Source organism: Lissotriton helveticus, chromosome 8 (assembly GCF_964261635.1).
Source record: "Lissotriton helveticus chromosome 8, aLisHel1.1, whole genome shotgun sequence".
Lineage (NCBI taxonomy): Eukaryota > Metazoa > Chordata > Amphibia > Caudata > Salamandridae > Lissotriton > Lissotriton helveticus.
This window is the reverse complement of record NC_136069.1, coordinates 1,367,077,265-1,367,102,559: the sequence shown is the minus strand read 5'-3', so window position 1 is coordinate 1,367,102,559 and position 25,295 is coordinate 1,367,077,265.

Genomic DNA, 25,295 nt, shown 5'->3' with positions numbered 1-25,295 from the left:
CCTCCTATCTCTACTGCTGTGATGGCCCATCTCCCTCTTAAGTTTGAAGATTTTTTTTTAAAAATTGTGACCCCCCGCATGTTTAGTAATTGAGATGTTGAGATGGAGGAATTTATCCACCTATTTTTCTTCACTAACTCAGATATCTCACTTTCGGTTAAATGTGTCTCCTGGAGTATAATGATCTCGGCATCCACATCCCGAAGGTACTGTATGATTTTGTTAGCTCGAGGTTTGGTGCGGAGACCATTAACATTCCAGGACAAGATCCTAGGCCTGCTCATGTTTCTTCGAATGAAAGTTAATTATCAAGCATACCTGCCTGTGGTAAAAAAGAACGGTTGGAAGAAAATAACTACAAAATGTGCCGACTGGAGCACTTTCGATAATGGATATTTTTCTTTTTTTGCTACCACCCCCTTCCCCCCTGTGACCCCCCCTCCCATGGGAAACCCCTGAACCCACTACCCGGAGGATTCCGGAAGTAAGTGCTCCTAGCTCTCCCCCGTCTCCACCTCATGTGTCTCTCTATTTATTATAATGTGGTAGCTCGCCTTATTATAAATATATCAAGCATGAGTTACATGGTGCTATAGTGTCTAATTATTAAGTGACGATATTTATATATTTTGTTTTTTCCCCTTTTTTTTTTCCCCTTTTTCCTTTTCTTACTTATAGTTTATGTGCATTTATGAATTATTTTCCTTTTTATTCCTTTCCCTTTCGCAGACCCAAGCTGGAAACCTTTACCGCTCCTTCCTACTACCTAAAGACATTAGAAGCTCATCAGCTGCCTGTACCGAGCGAATATTGTGCATTTTATTATCCATCATTATCTTAAGGGATGCATGAAAGCCCATCTGCACTGTTGCACCTAGTTTGCGAAAGGCGTCCATTCTTCTTCCTAACTCCCTGTCATTGCCCTTGCACTGTTGTAGTGCCTCATTCAGCGGTATGTACTAATCATTCAGTGTGCTAAAACTCAAGCACTTATAGGTTCAGTCAGCCACTCTCCTTACAGTACTGTAATCATTCACTCAGTATCCAAGTACTCATGTAGTGAAGTAGGCCTTAGGACAAGGACTGCTTCAAACCCGTATGCTGTATGCATGCAGTCATCTATCCACGTGCACACTTGTCACTACACTCTGTATCCTTCCACTTCCACCAAACATTCTGTCACTGCTCTTGCACTATTGTAGTGACCCATTCAGCAGTATGTGCTAATCCATTCACTGTGCTAAAACTCAAGCACTTTTAAATTCAGTGAGGCACTGTCTTTGCAGAACTGTAATCATTCAGTCAGTACCCAAGTACTCATACAGCGTAGTAGGCCTTAGAACATGGACTGCTTCAAACCCCTATAGACCTGGCATGCAGTCTCCTATCCATCTGCACACTTGTCTTTCACATCTTCAAGTCCACAGTTTGTATCCTTACAGTTCCACCAAATACTCTGTCATTGCCCTTGCACTGTTGTAGTGACCCTTTCAGTGGTATGTCCTAATCCATTTACTGCACTAAATCTCAAGCACTTATATATTCAGTTAGACACTCTCCTTATAGTATTCTAATCATTCAGACAGTACCCAAGTACTCATGCAGCAAAGTAGGCCTTAGGACATGGACTGCTTAAAAACCCTATACACTATGCATGCAGTCTTCTATCCACCTGCACACTTGCTTTTCACATCTTCAATTCCCCAGTCTGTATCTTTACACTTCCAGCAAACTCTCTGTCATTGCCCTTGCACTGTTGTAGTGACCCATTCAACGGTATGTACTAATCATTCAGAGCAGTAAAACTCAAGCACTTATAGGTTCAGTCAGACACTCTCCTTACAGTACTGTAATCATGCACTCAGTACCCGAGTACTCATGTAGCGAAGTAGGCTTAAGGACAAGGACTGCTTCAAACCTGTATGCTGTTTGCATGCAGTCTTCTATCCACGTGCACACTTGTCTTTCACACCTTCAATTTCTCAGTTAGTATCCCTGATGTTGCAGCAAATACTCTGTCACCCCTTGTACTGCTCTAGTGATGCATTCAGTACCATGTACTAATCCATACACTGCTGCAAAATCCAACAACTTACAAATTCATTAAGGTACTCTTTTTGCAGATGTTGTTCTTCAAACTCCTATGCAGTCTGTATGCACTTCTTTTATCAGTTACACGCTTATTTTTTATACTTAGTCATTGTAGATTGTATTTGTTTAGTAATACTATAGTATATTTTATAGATTTATTTTTATAACATTATATATATTTTTTTATAACAGAAACTCCTGGTAAGAGAACAAAGAATTTTCTAAAAAAACCTGTCAAACACAAGAGAAAACATAAATTATGGGAAATAATTTTCTAAAGATAGACTGTATAGTAAAAGGAGGAGGAATCAATTTCAGGAAAATAGAAAAAGAATGTTTTAAAATAGAGTTGTCTTACACTTATTAAAGGATACGAAGAAATGTAAAAGAAAATCAGCATTTTATAAGAAGAAATATATTGAAAGTATTGTTGAGAAGGCTTTTAAATTAAAAAAGAAATTATTTATTTTAATAATCAATACAATATGATTACTAGATAAACAAATCCATTAAATGAAGGCGAAAAGTAAGTGGAGAAGACTAATTACCAGAACAAATTTTTCTGATGTTTTTTTGGGTGAATGGAAATGCAGTTCAAGTTCTGAGCCTTTTTTAATGAAGAGAGTTATCTTCTGAGTAATGATTTGTTGCATGCAGTTGACACCAGTGGTCGAGCTTATGAGGTTAGAAATGGTTGTCCTATTGAGAAAGAGAGAATCGTTCCCCGAAATGCAGAAGAGATGTTAGCTGATGAAGTTTTAGGGAGACGTCCCAAAGCTCCAGTGTACACTTGGAATTGCAGTAGTATTTGTAGTGTACGACAGGAAGCTATTGTTTTTTAACGCAATTTCTTACGTGAGCATACTAAGAAAAGTGTTAAACAAAAGATTAAGATGTTGCAAGGACTAGACCCTTGCAGAGTAAGAGAAAATACTGGTTTGCAAGGTCATTCTCTGGCTTGTCTTTCTAGAAAAGTATGTCAAAGTGTGTTCCACCATTTCAGGAGTTAGCAGTACATCATACTCAAATGAAGAAATTAGTCAGAACATTATATCATGCAAAAAGTACAGCACTAATGTTAAAAAAGTTGAACACTGCTCTTTTGCGTGGATGAGTATCAGATGTAATGAATGTTTGTGAAGAAATTGAGTTTAGATACTTTGGTCCTGAGCAAGACAGTGCAGAAACTGATACATTAATAGAAGGAAATATGGATGAAAATGTACAACATTCTAGAACAAAAAATGTTGAGCAAGAAATTACTAAGTTTAAGGTGATTTCAGGTGAAAGGCCAAATTATTCTTGTATTTGTTGTTGACGAACTCATTATAAAAATAAGACTAGGACTGTTGATCTGTATTTAAAAGGTAAAAGAGAAAATCATAATGAGTGGAAGGAATTTGCAACTTATTTGTTGGTAGAGAATTGTTTTGATTTGGGTTCTCATCAACGTATTTGTAAATATTGTTATAACAAATTAGACGAGAACAAAATGCCTGCTAGAGCTGTGCATAATAATCTTGAGTTGGTAAATATTCCTTCTGAACTGATAGATTTAAATACCTATGAGTCTATTCTTATTCAATGTGTGCATCCATTTCAGGCTATTGTTCGTATGGAGCCTAAGACAGGGAAATTGCCTCCTTCGGATTTGCAGAGAGGATTAAAGGGAAGAGTTGTATATTTGCCTCTAGATTTAAAGACAAATATTGAAACAATTGGTGTAGAAAATGTAGAAGATGAACCTCTAGATATTCTAGTTAATGGTGTTCCTACTAAGAGTAAGAAAATCTGGCAAGAATTAGTGGAAAGTGAAAAAGGCAACTTTGTATCTGGTAAAAAAATAATCCGTACTATAAAAATGTGTATGTGAGAGAAGAAGAAATAACTGTAGAAGAAGATACTGACTCGTCAACTGGACACATTGAAAAAGTGGATATGTTCAGAACTGATGATATCTATGAACATTACGGTGTTCGTCCACTTCATTCCAAAGAAGTGATGGGGAATACTATTGAGTTATTCCAAATGAAAGAAGCAAAGGGAAGTCCCATGAGTGTATGGGAAGAAAGCTTGGAAGCTCATTGTTTCCCTCAGTTGTTTCAAACAGGAAAAGGAGGACGATATGATGAATGACCTGTGCAGATTCCTGAATCTGAATACCGGACATCTAGATTCTATGCAGAAGATGCAAGATTTCGACAATGTATTCCATATTTGTTTCATCTTTTGTTTGAGAGTGATTTGTCTGGACTTTCTTATGCAGTCAACCATATATTGAAAACAGGTGTACATCTGCAAAATGTTTTGGCAAAGGAATTTATGGATAAAGTACACCAGAAAGATAATGTTTTGGAATCTCAGCTGATTAATCTCATGGCATGTCAGCGTGGTACTAATGAGTACTTGTACCGTCGTCATGGAGAACTTAAATGTATGCTAAGGAACTTAGGAACTCCTACATGGTTCCTTACTCTAAGCTGTGCTGAATATGCTTGGGATGATTTACTTCAATTTCTTCGAGAGGCAAATCCAAATATAGTAAATATTGAATGGAGAATTGTGCTCTTTGGATCCAGTTAATGTATGCAGATATTTCAATCATAGATTTGAAGCTATGATGTCTTTTATCACCAATATAAAAAATCTTCCTCTTGGAGAGGTTGTGGATTTCTTTTGGAGAAAGGAGTATCAAGCAAGAGGTGCTCCTCACAGACAAATGCTAATATGGATCAAAGATGCCCCCAAATTCGGAACAGATTCGGATGACACTGTGTTGTCTTTTATTGAAGAACATGCTACATGTGCTATACCCAAAAGCACAGAAGAAATGAACTTAAGACAACAAGTCTTACGATTCCAAAGACATCGTGTGGGAAATACTGTCATCGAAAGTACAAGTCAAATGAAAAGTTTTATACCAAATGTTGTTTTGGTTTTCCATGTCCTGTAATTTCCAAAGGAAGAGTAAACAGTTTTATGTCAGCTATGCGACATACCTTAACTAGAAAGTCTCCAAAGAATACCTATAATTTGAGAAGAAGTGAAGAGTCAAAATATATAAATGATTATAATTCAGTTATTCTGTCCATGTGGAATGCTAACATGGATATTCAATACCTTGCAGACAATTCCATTGCTGTTGCTCGATATGTAACATCCTACATAACAAAATCAGAAAAGACATAATTAAAGGAAATGTGGGAAGAGATTTCCCACAAGAAGAGTCTAAGTAAGAAATTATACAGTTACAGTTTGAAGTTGTTATCTCATCGAGAAATCGGAGCCTATGAATGCTCAGATCGCTTATCATCTGCAAATCTATACTCCAAATTTAGAAGAATCATTTGGGTGAGTCTAGGTCTTGCTGCAACATGAAATCGAGTTCTTAAATCTGTACAAGAAATTTAATATTTAGCTGAAAAAGAGACAGAAAGTACAGATATTGTGAAAACAAATATGTTGGATACATATTATCCAAATAGAAGTCATCATCTTGAGAACATTTGTCTCTATGAAGTGCTGCAAAACTATACTTTTAAACGGAATATTACAGAAAACATCAATAATGGAATATATGCTGTGATTGGTTCTGAAGAATGTTTGGTGAAACAAAGAAAAGGACATTTGATTAATCACTGAAAACTGAGTTGCAATAGTCCTGACAAAAGGGAAATTTACTATTTAGCTCTTTTGCAACTCTTCAAGCCGTGGCGTTCAGAATTGGAATTACTTGGAGATTTTCAGAGCTACGAAGATTTGTTCAATGCAACTAAAGATACTATAGAATGTCCTGTTTTTGTTGAGTATGTGAAAATGTTGAACGACGAAATTGAGCAAGAAGCTACAATTGCTGCTGAGATTGCTAGAGACAGTTCTCAAGACAGTCAAACTTCTGCTTCGTTAAGTCAGGATCCACTAGAACCAATTGTTGAAAATGAAGCAGCAATTACCATGGATAAGGTGGAAACAGTAATGTATCAAGCTCAATAAGATGTAACAAACTTAAGAAACTGGGAAGAACAACTAAATGTTGAACAAAAACAAATATATGAGCAAGTGAGAGAACAGACTGACCATGGATTACTTCATGAAAAGAAAGAATGCTCATGCACGTCATTTCAATCTATCCGAATGTACGTGAGTGGACAAGCTGGAAAAGGAAAAAGTTTTTTAAATAAAGTAATTAAAACTTATCTACAGAAAACAACTGAGTCGCATTTGTCTTGTGTTGTCACTGCTCCAACTGGGTTGGCAGTTTAGAAGAAAGTGGTTCTGTTGGGTCGGACCAATTGCTTTTTGAAACATTCAATAAATGAGAACAAACAAAATCTCTGATACGGGTCTAGTACTTTGAGAAATAAAGTCCATCGCAAAGTGACTTTCAGCAATTTCTTTGGGGAGACGGAGGTGCTTGTTCCTCTCGTGTCAGGCGTTGAATCTGTGGCGCGCTGACAGATTCAACAAGGTCCTTCTACAACATCTGGACATTACACTGCTTATTTAAATGTGACAAAGGTTGGACACATTGCGATGATGGTCAATTGTTTTTTAAACAACGTTTGCCTAAAGAATTACCAAATTCTTACCTAATATTCTTAATGCCAAAGTTTTTGGAACAAAATGTTGTCTTTCAGGATTACTATTGGACAACTTCAAAACAAAGGATTTCACGAATTCTATTTGGCCTTGAGGAAAAGTATCGAAAACAATTAATAACTTTTTGTTGTATATTTTGTCAGCATATATTTCAAAACAACATTATTTACAGTGTATGAAAATTTATAATAATGTTTTGTTATTTTATCATTGTTTGAGTTGTTTCATATTTAGGTAAGAAATTGCTCTTAAAAAAAACATTTAACATATGTTTTATTTCTATTTTTTAGATTGTTATTGAGAATGTTGAATGTTTTTTTTTTAAGATAATCTTATTGATCGTCTTTTTTTTGCCCGCTGTAATGTGATGAGTAAAATTGAATTCACATACAAATTATTCTGTACTGTAAAATATATATTGTAACTGTATTTTTTCTTGTCTTCCACAGATGCTAATTTCATAATATATTGTTTTTTTATTATTTATTTCTTTTAAGGTAAGTATAAGTAACTATAAAAAATGGTCAATGGGCTGAGCTTCTATACAGCTGTAGAAACAGGAGATGGACGGAGTACATATGCGTGCAAAGATGGTTTGTATGTTTTAAAGATGTATGATAAAGTTAATATGCATACTGAGTGTCCCTGGGGACCCACTATCTCAGAAGATATATTCAAAAAAATGCCAGAGAGTTTTATTACAGAGATGTATAAAATGGAACATGGCTTCAATACAGCTCTCTGCAATGCACCTGTATGGTATTGAATAGAAAGACATGATTGGCTAGTAGAGACCAGGGACTTTCAGGATTAAAAGAGACCAAATTGCTCAACATAAAATACGTCACAATGTGTTTCCAAATACTCTTTCATATTTACAAGGAGAGGATAAGTTACTGTGTGTAGCTTTTCTTCTCTATGCAAATATGTCCTCATCATACAGAATACTTTGTGTTGAAGAGGCGTTCTATAGGTGTTGCTGTGAGTATTTTGGACATATATAAGCAATGACTAGTTTCTAATTGTGTTAAAAGTTGAGTCCTGGATAGGTCTTTAAGGATTGATGTGTATGAAAACACATGAAGTATTCAAAAACTAGTGGCAGAATGGTACCTAAATACACACAGATTCACAGTGTTATTCTATACAAGCAACAGTATCCCTTGCATTTAACTAAAACACATTTACTAGTTTGGAAGAGGTAAGGTGAATAGACATATTCTACATTTTTTAGTACTGCATTTTAGTATAAGAGCCAGAGTCATTTTCCTTTATTTTTATTTTTTTAATAAGTTTGTATTGGGGTACCAAGCACAGAAAACAAACATCTACAATAACAATCAACAGAAAAATCAAAAACTGTGGTTAATTCCCCAAACATTTTTCATGATTTTTCTCCTCCACACCGTGGCGGATCCATCCTTCCCCCAGCAAACCGAATATAGAAAAACGAGGAGAAAACAAGGAAGAAAGAAAAAAAAAGAAACCCACAAAAAATAAGATAATAGCATGATACAATAACACAATAATGCAAAAAACATGTACATGGAACAGAAGAAGGTATAAATAAATATGGCTTTGCCTAACGATTGAGCCAGTTAGACATAGGCAGCCAAAGCTTCTCTCCTTTCTCTCTAGCCCACCTTTCTCTCCTCTTCACCACCGCCATTTCCCAATTATATACAGACATTAATTTGTTCAGCCAAACATATTCAGTCAGGGGGGGTTACATCTAGACATACTGTGGCTATGCATAAACGATAGACAGCCATAGCAACAAATACACATTTTTTATGATTTTCATCCATCACTTGATCAGAAATACCCAGCATAACAGTCATCGGGGTAAGCGTTAAGAAAAAGCCCAAAATTGCCCTCCACCTGAGTTCAATTTTAGAAAGTAATTGAAAAAGTTTCGAGCAGGTCGCGAACATATGGGTGCTATCCGCGGCCACCTCTCCACAACGCGGACAGTTAATACCAGTAGTACCCCCCACCTATGTATTCGAGCCGGGGTAACATACAAATTACACCAAGTTTTGAAACACTGTACTTGTAGATTGGCAGATATACATGTCAGTTCACTATAGTACAGAGAATCCTCACAGTCCCCCTGCCCGGCCTGTACCTGCACTTGCCATTGTTCAAAATTTTTAACTAAACCATTCCCCATTCTTTCTGTAATGATTTTATGGATAGCCGCAGTTTATGATGCCATATTTTTTCTAAATACTTCTAGCAAGGGGATTTGTCCCCGGTTGTGACATTTCTTATCTGCAAAGTCCCTAACTTGTAGAAATTTAAAAAAAATCCATGTTTCCAATCCCAAAACGTTCTTTAAGAACATCAAAAGAAAGTATATAATACCCGGACAAAAGATCCCCAATACAATAAATCCCTTTCTCCCGCCACCTGCGAAAGTAGCCATCATTAAAAATATCCGAACAAAGAGTGGCATTACTGCCAAGAGGAGAATATCTATGCACCCGTTGAATTCCAGTCTTTTTCCTAACTCCTGTCCAAACTTTTTAAACACTTAACAGCACCTTAAACTTAACCCTGTTAAAACAAGCAAAATCAATCTGTCGTAATAGCAAACCCCTGGCCTCTACCCCACAAAGAAGTTGAAAAATCGAGCAACCAAAATCATCTGAAATAGCCCCATTAATCAATTCAACAGAATACTTGAGAATGGTGGCCAGTGATAAATCTGAAAATTAGGGATGGACCATCCCCCTCGGTCTCTCGGCAGAGTCATATATCGTATGGCCTGTCTTGGGCGCTGCCCCGCCCATAAAAACCAAGAAATAACTTGATAAAATTTCCGGATTCATTTTCCATAGTCATAATGAGTGACTGGTTTCAAATTCTACCAAAACGTAAGAACAGGATATCTTTATAAGCAATTATATTCATATAAACTTATGAACTACTAAAACTCTACTGTTGGAATGTTATTAAACAACTGTATTTGCATAATATTTTTTTGGGGCCAAAAAAGTTGGTAAACCTACTTTTGCATTATGTACTAAGTAAACTGTTAAAGTGATGTGTTTATGTTTTAGTGCTAGGACCTAGAACATAACAGATTTGTTATGGATAAAGAGGGGAATATTACAGAAGAGACATTAAAAATGAGTAACGGTTTAATTGAACTACAAAATCAATCTATAACAGACAGCGAGACTGATTCAGAGGACATCAGTACTGCAGATGTCACCTGTGAATTTGAAAATGACAGCAATGATGCTGATTTTTTGGAAGCACTGGATGACGTAGAGTTACTGGAAGCTACAAACTCTGAAATGGCAAACCAGCAGTATGAACTGGAAGAAGTACCAGATGAACTCCTTTTAGAAGCTGTGCTAAAATGTGAGATGTCTGAAGAATAATTTCACTTTTTAATAATAATAAATTCTGGACTATATAAAGAGATGCTGTGTATCTTTTTTATGTGGAATTAAAATTTAAATGTAAAATGTAAATTTAAAATCATGCTGTGGCAACAATATATCACTTTTTGAAACAGAGTTATAGCACAAGATTGTGTTTTATAGTTGCAATGACAGGAAAAGATACTCTGTATATGTTTTCTTCTCTATGTAAATAGATCATCATACACACCACTATGCATTGAAGGGGCGTTCTATATGTGTTGTTGTGTGTGTTTGCACAAAACACTTATACAACAAGATACATCAGAAATAATACATCTGAAGATGTGTGTGAATGCTGCACCATTCTGCAGTTGGTGTAGCAAGGTAGAAGAGTGAGCAAGGCTTTAGTACATGCACTGCTTCCCACGCCTATGCAGTATGTATGCAGTTCTGCAACCATCTACACACTTGTGTTTCACACCTTCAATTTCCCAGTCTGTATCCTCACACTTCCATGAAACACTCTGTCACTGCCCTTGCACTGTTGTAGTCACCCATTCAGCAGTATGTACTAATCCATTGACTGTGCTAAAACTCAAGCACTTATAGATTCACTCAGACACTCTCTTTACAGTATTCTATTTATTCAGTCAGTAGCTAGTACTCATGCACCGAAGTAGGCCTTAGGAAATGGACTGCTTCAAACCCCTATGCACTATGCATACAGTCTTCTATTCAACCACACACTTGTCTTTTACACCTTCAATTCCCCAGGCTCTATCCTTACACTTCCACCAAACACTGTATCACTGCCCTTGCACTGTTGTAGTGATCCATTCAGCATTGTGTACTAATCCATTCACTGCGTTAAAACTCAAGCACTTATAAATTCAGTCAGGCAGTCTCCTTGCAGAACTGTAAGGATTCAGTCAGTACCCAAGTACTCATACAGCGAAGTAGGCCTTTGGACATGGACTGCTTCAAACCCCTATGCCCTATGCATAGTCTTCTATTCACCTGCACACTTGTCTTTCACATCTTCAATTCCCCATTCTGTATCCTTACACTCCCACCAAACACTCTGTCACAGCTGTTGCACTGTTGTAGTGACCCATTCAGCAGTATGTACTAATCCATTCACTTTGCCAGAACTGAAGCAGTTATAAATTCAGTCAGGCACTCTCCTTGCAGAACTGTAATCATTCAATCAGTACCCAAGTACTCATGCAGCAAAGTAGGCCTTAGGTCATGGACTGCTTCAAACCCCTATGCACTATGCATGCAGTCTTGTATCCACCTGGTCACTTGTCTTTCACACCTTCAATTCCCCAGTCTGTATCCTCACACTTTCACCGAGCACTCTGTCTCTGCTGTTGCACTGTTGTAGTGACCCATTCATCAGTATGTACTAATCCATTCACTGCGTTAAAACACAAACACCCAGGCAGTTTCACCAGCAGTGCAGAGGGAAGCATAGGCTTGTAACATATTTATGTACATATGTTACATTCATGTGCTTCCGAAGTACTACAGTACACTGCAAATAAACACCTTATAGAGTTATGCTTTAGCACCTCCTTATAGTTCTGCAGTTTCAAATTCACCATACACTACCAATGTATTCTTTCATTCAATTATGCACTACACATTCATTAAAAAAACTTTTACACACTATCATACTAATAAAACTCTTTTTTTGACCAGTGAAGTTAGTTTTTAAAAGAACATTTTTTTGTCTATTTTGTTGTTTTGTATTTTTTTGGGATTTTCTGAACATTTTTTTGTTTGTTTTTTTAATAGGAAAAAAGGAAACTGCACAAACAAAATAGTCTGGAACAAATAAACCAAAAAAAAAGAGGGTAGGAGCAACGGTGCTCTTGTTTGCTCCTGCAAATTATATCTATGGATTGTTCCTTATAACAAACAGTCTCCTTGCAAAATTTGCATAAAATAATTAAATCAGCAAAATCTGGACAGATGGTCCTGCAGATGTGCTCGGTACAGCTGGTGGAGGGACTTCTCGAAGCCTCAAAACCTGTAGCATGCAGCTCTAGCATAATTGCGGGGATGTTGTGTTTTGACATGCTTCTCTATGCTGGCAATTCCAAAAGAATAGTGCTTATTAGGACTGCCTCTGGACAGCACTGTCAAACACACCTTACAGGTCACCTTTGCTGCATTTACTTTTTTTTCTCCGTCAGGAAACAAAGAAAACTTCCATATAAGTGCTTCTTTCCTTTTGGGGACTTCAGAAGAGTGTTCTGAGAAATCTTCATCTTGCTGTGCAGCCATATTGAAGATCTCCTGGAAAAATAGCAGCTTCACAAAAAGATGATTCTTCAATAAAGGTCAAAGAAGCATGATTAAAATGGGTGGGGTCCTTAAACAGTTAGAATAGGAAGTAATATGAACTAATCAAATCTGTTGTTTTGAAGTCACATGGGGTACGCGTAACATGCTCTTATGGTGCGCGTACGTACGACGTACCCCGCGATTCACGTAATTGCTTTTAAAAGTAATATACGCTTATTAAAACTAATTGAATACTATTTTCATGATTACCTCAGATAAATTCTTGCCTTAATATTTACATTAAATACATAGATATATCTTTTTAAACATTAAAAAAATTCACAGGGTATGCGTACCGTTCTCCACACAAACGTATATGACCCACGCGGAAGCGCCAATGCGACGCATAACATCAAAATGTATTTGTGAAGTATGCGCGGGTACGCATACAGTACGATTACAGATGCGCAGGAGTGTGCGAGGGCGGTACGCGTACCCTACGTTTACCACAAAAAAATGCAAAAAAATATAGAAATTAATTTTAACAAATTGAAAAAATATATCAAAAAGAAAAAATCATTTTTTTATTATTTTATATTAAAAATGTGTAATGCAATTAAAAAAATAAAATAGCTAAACATTATTATTAAAAAAATGTAGTAAATCAGTATCAAAAAAATAAATATAACAATTAATACATTTAAAAATTGGCATTCACAAAACTTATGATATTCACTGAAAAAACATACGTTTTAGGCACGTTACAGTTAGCAATTAGTATTAAAAAACCTTGCAAATTCACAGAAAAAACCATAGGTTCAGCCACGTTATAGTTAGGAATTAGCATTTAAAAAACCTTGGAAATTCACTGAAAAAAACATAGGTTTATTATAGTTAGCTGGACATTTCACTCATACAAAACCATTGAAATTCCCCCGTTATAGTTAGTTCAGCTAACTATAACTTGCGCACCCGCAATTTACTGGAAAGGGACGTCACATATTACATCACTCTTGACATGGTCAGTGACATCACTCATGACATCACTGATGACATCTCAAATGACATCACTGATGACATCAGTGATGACATCATCCTTGTGAAAGAGTGGCAGACCTCCTCTTACCCTAATATAACCTTAGATACACACATTGAAAAATAGAAACTAAAATTTCCAAAACAATGGAGATACCAATACCAGTTAGAATAACCTATTCAGTAATTCCAAAATCTACATACACTTCCACTCATTCACCAACAGTTCTATATAGTCACTCGTATATGTACTCAATCATCATATATACTCATACACCTATACATCCTATTACACACCTACACTTATACATAGAGTTACTCACACACATACTTACATATGCAAATAAACTATCAAACATCCATGTACTTGCATATACAGCTATACACACACCACTACACTTCTACAGAAATGTTCACATACTAACTCTCTTAAACAATCACTTATAGAAAGACGTACTTATTTATATAGGAACTCTTACAATCTCTCACTCTCATATATACTCACTTATATACATCAATACTCACATGTACTAGTTTAAAACATATGCACTTACTCATAAATATACTATTGAGACAGTCATTCACTCACTAACACACCCATACACACACTCATATACCCAGACAGTCTTACACACAGGAAGTCTTCAAAACACATGCAAACAGTGAGTCATTCATTCATGCATCTATGCGCTAAGTAATATCCCCCATCGAACCATACAGACACTCATACTGGTACTCAAAAAACCAACTAATAACCCATATACACACTCATGTAGCTACTCACCAACCCATGCAGCCACTTATACACAAAGTGAGACACTGATACAGATATTTAAATATTTAAACATTACTCGCTAATACATGTAGTCACTAAGATACACTTAATAAGTAGGTTATACAATCAATTTTACAAAAAAAAACATCCATTTAGACACTTATTTATCCATTAATTCTTCCATCGACCTTTAGATATACATATATAAAAAATATTTATTTTTCAGAAAGACACACATTCACTGGATTATGTCATCAGTGATGTCATCAGTAATGTCATTTGAGATGTCATCAGTGATGTCATGAGTGATGTCACTGACCATGTCATGAGTGATGTAATATGTGACATCATCAGCAGTGGAATTTGGGTGCGCGAGATATTGTTAGCTGAACTAACTATAGCAGGGGAATTTCAATGGTTTTGTATGAGTGAAATGTCCAGCTAACTATAACGTGTGAAACCTATGGTTTTTTCAAAGAATATATAAATATAATTTCATACATACGTACGTATATATATTACCTACTGGCGGTCGCCAGTAGGTAGTTATAGTTAGGATTGATTTCCATTGGGAAATCGTAACATTCTATTGAGAATAACTTTGGCGCCGGTGGAGGAATCTGCCTGAAATTTTCCTCAACTTTGCCTCGCGGTGCTCCGCTCCTTCCCTGAAAGTTTGGGGGGCATTTGTCAAGCGAAGCGGGGGCCGAGATAAAAGGGGGTCTCAAAACGTGTTTTCCCCATGTTAATTTCCATAGGGCAGTCGAACTCACTTTCAGCTCGAACGGCTGAATGGATTTTCACCAAACTTGGCAAAATTGTAGGGACTGGTAGCCCGATGTGCCTTTGCTATGTCTCAAGATATGTGCTCCAGTGGATTTTGAGTAATTTAGGTTCAAAATTTTTTATATATCTATAGCCGCGCCCCGATACGCGCACCAGGGAGCGCTCTGGGCGCGCCATGCGATGTGCGCACGGAAAGCTGATTGGCTCTCGGGTGTCTGTAAACATTCCAAACAGTCCGCAGTGGCCACCATCTTGTGTCTCGGTAGGATCGAGACACAAGAGGTGGCAAAAAACAAAGGGGGAAGTGACCAAAAGGGGGCGGGGTACACCCCCCCTGACCCCTTAGGTTTGATGTGGGGGCCATAAAAGGGTCCCGCGGTACAAAAAAAACAATTTTTTATTTCCGATTTTCGCGGGGGAGCGCCCGGTACGCGCACCAGGGAGCGTACCGGGGAGCGTACTTTGGTGAAAAATAGTGAAAATAATAGTGTAAAATAATCATTTTGAGTGATTACAGGTAGGGTAGCTCTGAAAAGAGCTTTTGGGTTCTGTGGCTGTTTTAGGTACCTACAAGTACGTCTGACTGTGCTAAAACTCAAGCACTTATAGATTCACTCAGACACTCTCTTTACAGTATTCTATTTATTCAGTCAGTAGCTAGTACTCATGCACCGAAGTAGGCCTTAGGAAATGGACTGCTTCAAACCCCTATGCACTATGCATACAGTCTTCTATTCAACCACACACTTGTCTTTTACACCTTCAATTCCCCAGGCTCTATCCTTACACTTCCACCAAACACTGTATCACTGCCCTTGCACTGTTGTAGTGATCCATTCAGCATTGTGTACTAATCCATTCACTGCGTTAAAACTCAAGCACTTATAAATTCAGTCAGGCAGTCTCCTTGCAGAACTGTAAGGATTCAGTCAGTACCCAAGTACTCATACAGCGAAGTAGGCCTTTGGACATGGACTGCTTCAAACCCCTATGCCCTATGCATAGTCTTCTATTCACCTGCACACTTGTCTTTCACATCTTCAATTCCCCATTCTGTATCCTTACACTCCCACCAAACACTCTGTCACAGCTGTTGCACTGTTGTAGTGACCCATTCAGCAGTATGTACTAATCCATTCACTTTGCCAGAACTGAAGCAGTTATAAATTCAGTCAGGCACTCTCCTTGCAGAACTGTAATCATTCAATCAGTACCCAAGTACTCATGCAGCAAAGTAGGCCTTAGGTCATGGACTGCTTCAAACCCCTATGCACTATGCATGCAGTCTTGTATCCACCTGGTCACTTGTCTTTCACACCTTCAATTCCCCAGTCTGTATCCTCACACTTTCACCGAGCACTCTGTCTCTGCTGTTGCACTGTTGTAGTGACCCATTCATCAGTATGTACTAATCCATTCACTGCGTTAAAACACAAACACCCAGGCAGTTTCACCAGCAGTGCAGAGGGAAGCATAGGCTTGTAACATATTTATGTACATATGTTACATTCATGTGCTTCCGAAGTACTACAGTACACTGCAAATAAACACCTTATAGAGTTATGCTTTAGCACCTCCTTATAGTTCTGCAGTTTCAAATTCACCATACACTACCAATGTATTCTTTCATTCAATTATGCACTACACATTCATTAAAAAAACTTTTACACACTATCATACTAATAAAACTCTTTTTTTGACCAGTGAAGTTAGTTTTTAAAAGAACATTTTTTTGTCTATTTTGTTGTTTTGTATTTTTTGGGGATTTTCTGAACATTTTTTTGTTTGTTTTTTTAATAGGAAAAAAGGAAACTGCACAAACAAAATAGTCTGGAACAAATAAACCAAAAAAAAAGAGGGTAGGAGCAACGGTGCTCTTGTTTGCTCCTGCAAATTATATCTATGGATTGTTCCTTATAACAAACAGTCTCCTTGCAAAATTTGCATAAAATAATTAAATCAGCAAAATCTGGACAGATGGTCCTGCAGATGTGCTCGGTACAGCTGGTGGAGGGACTTCTCGAAGCCTCAAAACCTGTAGCATGCAGCTCTAGCATAATTGCGGGGATGTTGTGTTTTGACATGCTTCTCTATGCTGGCAATTCCAAAAGAATAGTGCTTATTAGGACTGCCTCTGGACAGCACTGTCAAACACACCTTACAGGTCACCTTTGCTGCATTTACTTTTTTTTCTCCGTCAGGAAACAAAGAAAACTTCCATATAAGTGCTTCTTTCCTTTTGGGGACTTCAGAAGAGTGTTCTGAGAAATCTTCATCTTGCTGTGCAGCCATATTGAAGATCTCCTGGAAAAATAGCAGCTTCACAAAAAGATGATTCTTCAATAAAGGTCAAAGAAGCATGATTAAAATGGGTGGGGTCCTTAAACAGTTAGAATAGGAAGTAATATGAACTAATCAAATCTGTTGTTTTGAAGTCACATGGGGTACGCGTAACATGCTCTTATGGTGCGCGTACGTACGACGTACCCCGCGATTCACGTAATTGCTTTTAAAAGTAATATACGCTTATTAAAACTAATTGAATACTATTTTCATGATTACCTCAGATAAATTCTTGCCTTAATATTTACATTAAATACATAGATATATCTTTTTAAACATTAAAAAAATTCACAGGGTATGCGTACCGTTCTCCACACAAACGTATATGACCCACGCGGAAGCGCCAATGCGACGCATAACATCAAAATGTATTTGTGAAGTATGCGCGGGTACGCATACAGTACGATTACAGATGCGCAGGAGTGTGCGAGGGCGGTACGCGTACCCTACGTTTACCACAAAAAAATGCAAAAAAATATAGAAATTAATTTTAACAAATTGAAAAAATATATCAAAAAGAAAAAATCATTTTTTTATTATTTTATATTAAAAATGTGTAATGCAATTAAAAAAATAAAATAGCTAAACATTATTATTAAAAAAATGTAGTAAATCAGTATCAAAAAAATAAATATAACAATTAATACATTTAAAAATTGGCATTCACAAAACTTATGATATTCACTGAAAAAACATACGTTTTAGGCACGTTACAGTTAGCAATTAGTATTAAAAAACCTTGCAAATTCACAGAAAAAACCATAGGTTTCAGCCACGTTATAGTTAGGAATTAGCATTTAAAAAACCTTGGAAATTCACTGAAAAAAACATAGGTTTATTATAGTTAGCTGGACATTTCACTCATACAAAACCATTGAAATTCCCCCGTTATAGTTAGTTCAGCTAACTATAACTTGCGCACCCGCAATTTACTGGAAAGGGACGTCACATATTACATCACTCTTGACATGGTCAGTGACATCACTCATGACATCACTGATGACATCTCAAATGACATCACTGATGACATCAGTGATGACATCATCCTTGTGAAAGAGTGGCAGACCTCCTCTTACCCTAATATAACCTTAGATACACACATTGAAAAATAGAAACTAAAATTTCCAAAACAATGGAGATACCAATACCAGTTAGAATAACCTATTCAGTAATTCCAAAATCTACATACACTTCCACTCATTCACCAACAGTTCTATATAGTCACTCGTATATGTACTCAATCATCATATATACTCATACACCTATACATCCTATTACACACCTACACTTATACATAGAGTTACTCACACACATACTTACATATGCAAATAAACTATCAAACATCCATGTACTTGCATATACAGCTATACACACACCACTACACTTCTACAGAAATGTTCACATACTAACTCTCTTAAACAATCACTTATAGAAAGACGTACTTATTTATATAGGAACTCTTACAATCTCTCACTCTCATATATACTCACTTATATACATCAATACTCACATGTACTAGTTTAAAACATATGCACTTACTCATAAATATACTATTGAGACAGTCATTCACTCACTAACACACCCATACACACACTCATATACCCAGACAGTCTTACACACAGGAAGTCTTCAAAACACATGCAAACAGTGAGTCATTCATTCATGCATCTATGCGCTAAGTAATATCCCCCATCGAACCATACAGACACTCATACTGGTACTCAAAAAACCAACTAATAACCCATATACACACTCATGTAGCTACTCACCAACCCATGCAGCCACTTATACACAAAGTGAGACACTGATACAGATATTTAAATATTTAAACATTACTCGCTAATACATGTAGTCACTAAGATACACTTAATAAGTAGGTTATACAATCAATTTTACAAAAAAAAACATCCATTTAGACACTTATTTATCCATTAATTCTTCCATCGACCTTTAGATATACATATATAAAAAATATTTATTTTTCAGAAAGACACACATTCACTGGATTATGTCATCAGTGATGTCATCAGTAATGTCATTTGAGATGTCATCAGTGATGTCATGAGTGATGTCACTGACCATGTCATGAGTGATGTAATATGTGACATCATCAGCAGTGGAATTTGGGTGCGCGAGATATTGTTAGCTGAACTAACTATAGCAGGGGAATTTCAATGGTTTTGTATGAGTGAAATGTCCAGCTAACTATAACATGTGAAACCTATGGTTTTTTCAAAGAATATATAAATATAATTTCATACATACGTACGTATATATATTACCTACTGGCGGTCGCCAGTAGGTAGTTATAGTTAGGATTGATTTCCATTGGGAAATCGTAACATTCTATTGAGAATAACTTTGGCGCCGGTGGAGGAATCTGCCTGAAATTTTCCTCAACTTTGCCTCGCGGTGCTCCGCTCCTTCCCTGAAAGTTTGGGGGGCATTTGTCAAGCGAAGCGGGGGCCGAGATAAAAGGGGGTCTCAAAACGTGTTTTCCCCATGTTAATTTCCATAGGGCAGTCGAACTCACTTTCAGCTCGAACGGCTGAATGGATTTTCACCAAACTTGGCAAAATTGTAGGGACTGGTAGCCCGATGTGCCTTTGCTATGTCTCAAGATATGTGCTCCAGTGGATTTTGAGTAATTTAGGTTCAAAATTTTTTATATATCTATAGCCGCGCCCCGATACGCGCACCAGGGAGCGCTCTGGGCGCGCCATGCGATGTGCGCACGTAAAGCTGATTGGCTCTCGGGTGTCTGTAAACATTCCAAACAGTCCGCAGTGGCCACCATCTTGTGTCTCGGTAGGATCGAGACACAAGAGGTGGCAAAAAACAAAGGGGGAAGTGACCAAAAGGGGGCGGGGTACACCCCCCCTGACCCCTTAGGTTTGATGTGGGGGCCATAAAAGGGTCCCGCGGTACAAAAAAAACAATTTTTTATTTCCGATTTTCGCGGGGGAGCGCCCGGTACGCGCACCAGGGAGCGTACCGGGGAGCGTACTTTGGTGAAAAATAGTGAAAATAATAGTGTAAAATAATCATTTTGAGTGATTACAGGTAGGGTAGCTCTGAAAAGAGCTTTTGGGTTCTGTGGCTGTTTTAGGTACCTACAAGTACGTCTCACACACACCCACACGCACACAACCCCACACCCCCACACCCACACACTCCCCACACACACCTCACACACGCATACCTCCACCCACACCCAAACACCCCACACCCCCACACAGACACCTTACACATCCCCACCCACACCCACACATCCCACACACCCACACTCACTCACACACCTCACCCCCAACACACACACACGCACACACAGATACCTCACAGACACACCCCACACATCCCACACACATACCTCCCCCCCACACACACACACGTCACAGACACACCCACACATCGCACACATACACACACAACCTACACACATACACCCCACACCCACACACACCCCACACACACCTCACACACCCACACCCCCACCTACACCCAAACACCCCACACACCCACACACACACCTTACACACCCACATCCCCACCCACACCCACATACCCCACACACCTACACACACCTATACACCTCATCCTCCCCAGACACACACACACACACACCTCACAGACACACCCCACACATCCCCCACACACACCTCCCCCCACACATGGGGAAAACTCAGTGAAACACTAAAATAATAATTTAAAGTGCTTAGAGGTAGGGTAGCTCTGAATAGAGTTGTTGTGTTGTGTGGGGGATTTAAGTACCAACATGTAGGTACCAATGCAGAGTCTTAAATTCAATGTAGACTGTCTCATCTGTAGATAATTTGCATGTTGTTACAGAAGTTATTGTGGTATATGGAATCTATACTATAGTCTGTCAGGAAAGCAGAAACAACATGGAGGCAGGAGATGAAAAAGAGATGTCAAATACACATTGGAGATAATAAAGTGGGAGAAAGGAAGTAACTATGAGCAAAATTACTATGTAACACAAAAAAAATTGCACAGTATACTATAAGTCTCACATTATATCATATTCATTTTGGTATTATGTCATTGATTACATATAAAAAAGAATAATGTCTGAAACAATTTTGAATTATTAAATATACATTTATTGCTCTGATTTTTCAAAATTTAATAAGACTTCCAACATTATGTCGTCGGGAATGTCCTCATTTGGATTACATGATTCCATTTCTTCCACATATTTCAGAAACTCTTCATCAAGAGACTGATCCCCAAAATTTGAATCATTATTCTCTTCCTCTGGGTTGTCCTGAAGATCAAGTTCGAATGAAATATTACATTTATTTTGATCTCCTCCCATTATGTTGCTGTAAATTGCATAAAAAATAAATATATCAGTAGAGATAGGGCACTGTTGGGTTTAAGTTCAGACAGGTAGTTTTGATTTTTTAACAGTGAAGTTATCTTTGGGCAGTGTATGGTATCAGGCTGGAAGTAGAAATATAAAAAAGTGTATATCATAAAGACTAAGTAAATTGATAATTATACAAGACAAGCCTAACTCCATCCATATCTATAACAGAGAAGCCTATCTCAATCTATAACTATTACAGAGGGATAGTATATAACTATCAGAAAATGTTTTCCAAATTAACTTAAAGTGCACAACATACTTCAGTTTTCAAAATAACATCTTACCTTTGAAAAAGAAGTTTAAGTTCTCAGTGAAAATCCTTTTGAAATGTACTTCAGGAAGTAGTAGTCAAAATGGCTGTGTTTCCCTCTCTTTCTTTATATATATTAATGTACATAACCAATCAAATGTCATGGAATAATAGTAGAAAATGAAAGTAACATTTTAATTGGTTGTAAATTCTAACACTTCAGATGTGTTTTTGTCAAGTAATTCACCTCAGGATATTTAGAGAGGGCTACAGGCCAAATGGCTCAATGGAATTCCACCAAATTTGGGAAAATGGTAGGGACTGGTATGTAGTATGGCCTATTCTATATTTGGTGAAAGTGTCTCCGGTGGTTTTTATGTAAATTAACTTTTAAAAATTTTTGGGAGCGCTTCCCGGTGCGCGCCCCGGTACGCGTACCGGCAGCGCAACGGGAGTCCTCCATTTTGTGTTTCGGTAGATTTGAGACAGAACATGGAGGACAAACAACGTTGGGAATGGGTATAAGGGGGCATCGTAGGCACTCCCTGACCCTCTAGGTTTTCTGAGGGGGTCTTAGAAGGCCCATATAGGCGGGAAAAAAAAAGAAATTATTTTTGTCGGGGGGAGCGCCCGGTGCACGCACCGGGGAGCGTACCGGGGAGCGTACTTTGGTGAAAAATTGTGAAAAAAGTTAGAAAAATATAATCTTTTGGAGTGATCAGAGATAGGGTAGCCCTGAAAAGGGCTTTTGGGTTCTGTGGCTGATTTAGGTATCTACAAGTAGGTACCAATGCACAGTCTTAAATTCAGGAGGAATATTCTATTCCCCTCATCTGAAAAGTGCACACCATCTCCTCTGTAGATATCTTGCATGTTGTAACGCAAGTTGTTGTTGTATATTGAACCCATTCCATAGTCTCTCATGTAAGCAGAAACAGATTTATTCACATGTTTCCGTGCTTTCTCAAATTGTGGACAACATTGGTTGGACCAGTTCCATTTCTGTCTTTGGCATATATTGGAATATACCATGGCAGTTTGTGGAAAAAGTGTCATCAATTGCCCAAAGGTGTCCTTTAAAACCATCTCCAGACCTACCCCAGTCAAAGTGCCTAGGTCATTTCCACCACAGTGCAAAATTATGAGGTCAGGGTGCGGCAGATGGTAAAAGGTTTTCACCAATGGTATCAATTGATGACATCTCAATCCTCTTTGGCCAATCCATTTTATGTGCACATTTGGTAAATCAAGGTTGTGAAAATTTCTGGTAGCTGCATACCTTTGAGCCCAGTGAATGTAGCTATGTCCAATAATCCAGATAGAGTACATGGTGAGAAGAGGTTCTGGTGCAGTCAGATGAAGTGTAGGAATGAAATGGCAGTTGGAACAGTAGGAGTTTGCAAAAAAAAACTGTGGAGTTTCAGTGCTCTTGAATCACAAGCAATGATTGGTGGATTCAGATAGTTGAAAACTGAAAGTTAGGGTGCATGCTTCTGTTCTGTGAAAGAAGTAATTTGAATGGTTAAGAAAAAGTAATATAAAGAAACATAGCACAGGATAAGCTGGTGTATTGAGAGGTCAAACATCCTTGCTGAGTTCATTTGCAACATTGTAGAATAAACTTTTAACCCTGGGAGGTCAGTGAGGAGGGAGCTGCTATGGTAACAGGTAGAAAGGGCTGAGGGGGGGAAGGGTGTTGATTTGAAAATAGAGAGGGAAGAGTTTTGATTGGTTACCATGAGGAATATGTGTGTAGAATTAGAGGTTTTCTGTGCCATTAATGGGTGCAGTGCCTGGAGAACATACCTGTTGCTCTGCTAAAGAAATATTGGTGTGTGTATCTGACACTGTTCTGAATCTCCCAAAGCATTTGTAAAGGTGAGTTATGATTCATTTAGATAGAGAGTTCAGATTAAGAAGCACATTGATTTTCTTTGCTGTAGGTTTGGGTGATGCTTTTTGAAAATGCATGGTTTCTATATTTGTAAAATAGAAGATTTATATTTTGTGAAATAGTGTTGTTTCAGTAGTGAAGTTGAATGGTTGTACATAGGATTTGCACTCTGTATCTAAAATGTTATTTTAAAAATCAATTTTAGTGCAAATCAATGGGTTTTAGTAGTGAAAATGAATGCTTATAAATAGGATCTGTAATCTGTTCATAAAATATTAAATAAAAAACGATTTTAGGGCAAATTAATGGCTTTCAGTAGTGAAAATGAATGCTTGTACATAGGACCTGTGTTCTGTTCCTAAAATGGTAATTGAAAAACGATTTTAGTGCAAATCAATGGGTTTGAGTAGTGAAAATGAATGCTTGCATATAGGATCTGTGCAGTGTTTCTAAAATGTTAATTGAAAAATGATTTTAGTGCAAAACAATGGGTTTTAGTAGTGAAAATGAATGCTTATAAATAGGATCTGTCCTCTGTTCATAAAATATTAAATAAAAAATGATTTTAGGGCAAATTAATGGCTTTCAGTAGTGAAAATGAATGCTTGTACATAGGATCTGTGTTCTGTTCCTAAAATGGTAATTGAAAAACGATTTTAGTGCAAATCAATGGGTTTGAGTAGTGAAAATGAATGCTTGTATATAGGATCAGTGCAGTGTTTCTAAAATGTTAATTGAAAAACGATTTTAGTGCAAAACAATGGGTTTTAGTAGTGAAAATGAATGCTTGTAAATAGGATCTGTCCTCTGTTCATAAAATATTAAATAAAGAACGATTTTAGGGCAAATTAATGGCTTTCAGTGGTGAAAATGAATGCTTGTACATAGGACCTGTGTTCTGTTCCTAAAATGGTAATTGAAAAACGATTTTAGTGAAAATCAATGGGTTTGAGTAGTGAAAATGAATGCTTGTACATAGGACCTGTGTTCTGTTCCTAAAATTGTAATTGAAAAACGATTTTAGTGCAAATCCATGGCTTTAACATTCTTAAAAAGGAATCAATAGTGTGTGCATAATTATATAAAAATATTTGAATCTTTTACAAACATGTTACCTGTTTTACATCAGATTGGGAAGCAGACTGAGTTTCTTTGCTGTTGGTTTGTTTCATTTTTTGGGTAATGCTTGGTAGGAATGTTTGCAAGAGATAGGAAATGTAGTTAGTAAAATAGTGAGTTTTCAGTACTGAAATGGAATGCTTGTACTCCAGCAATGCATCCTTTCACATGGGGAAAGTTCCATGTGAAAGCGTTTGCCTCAGTCTTATGTCTGCTGTGAGGCAGGCACAAGATTTTGACGTAACAGTGTCTTAAAAGTGACGCAGTGAAATCTCATAGATTTCACTGCGTCACTATTACGAGGTTGTCTGCGGAGAAATGACCCCTCTGTGTACATTACA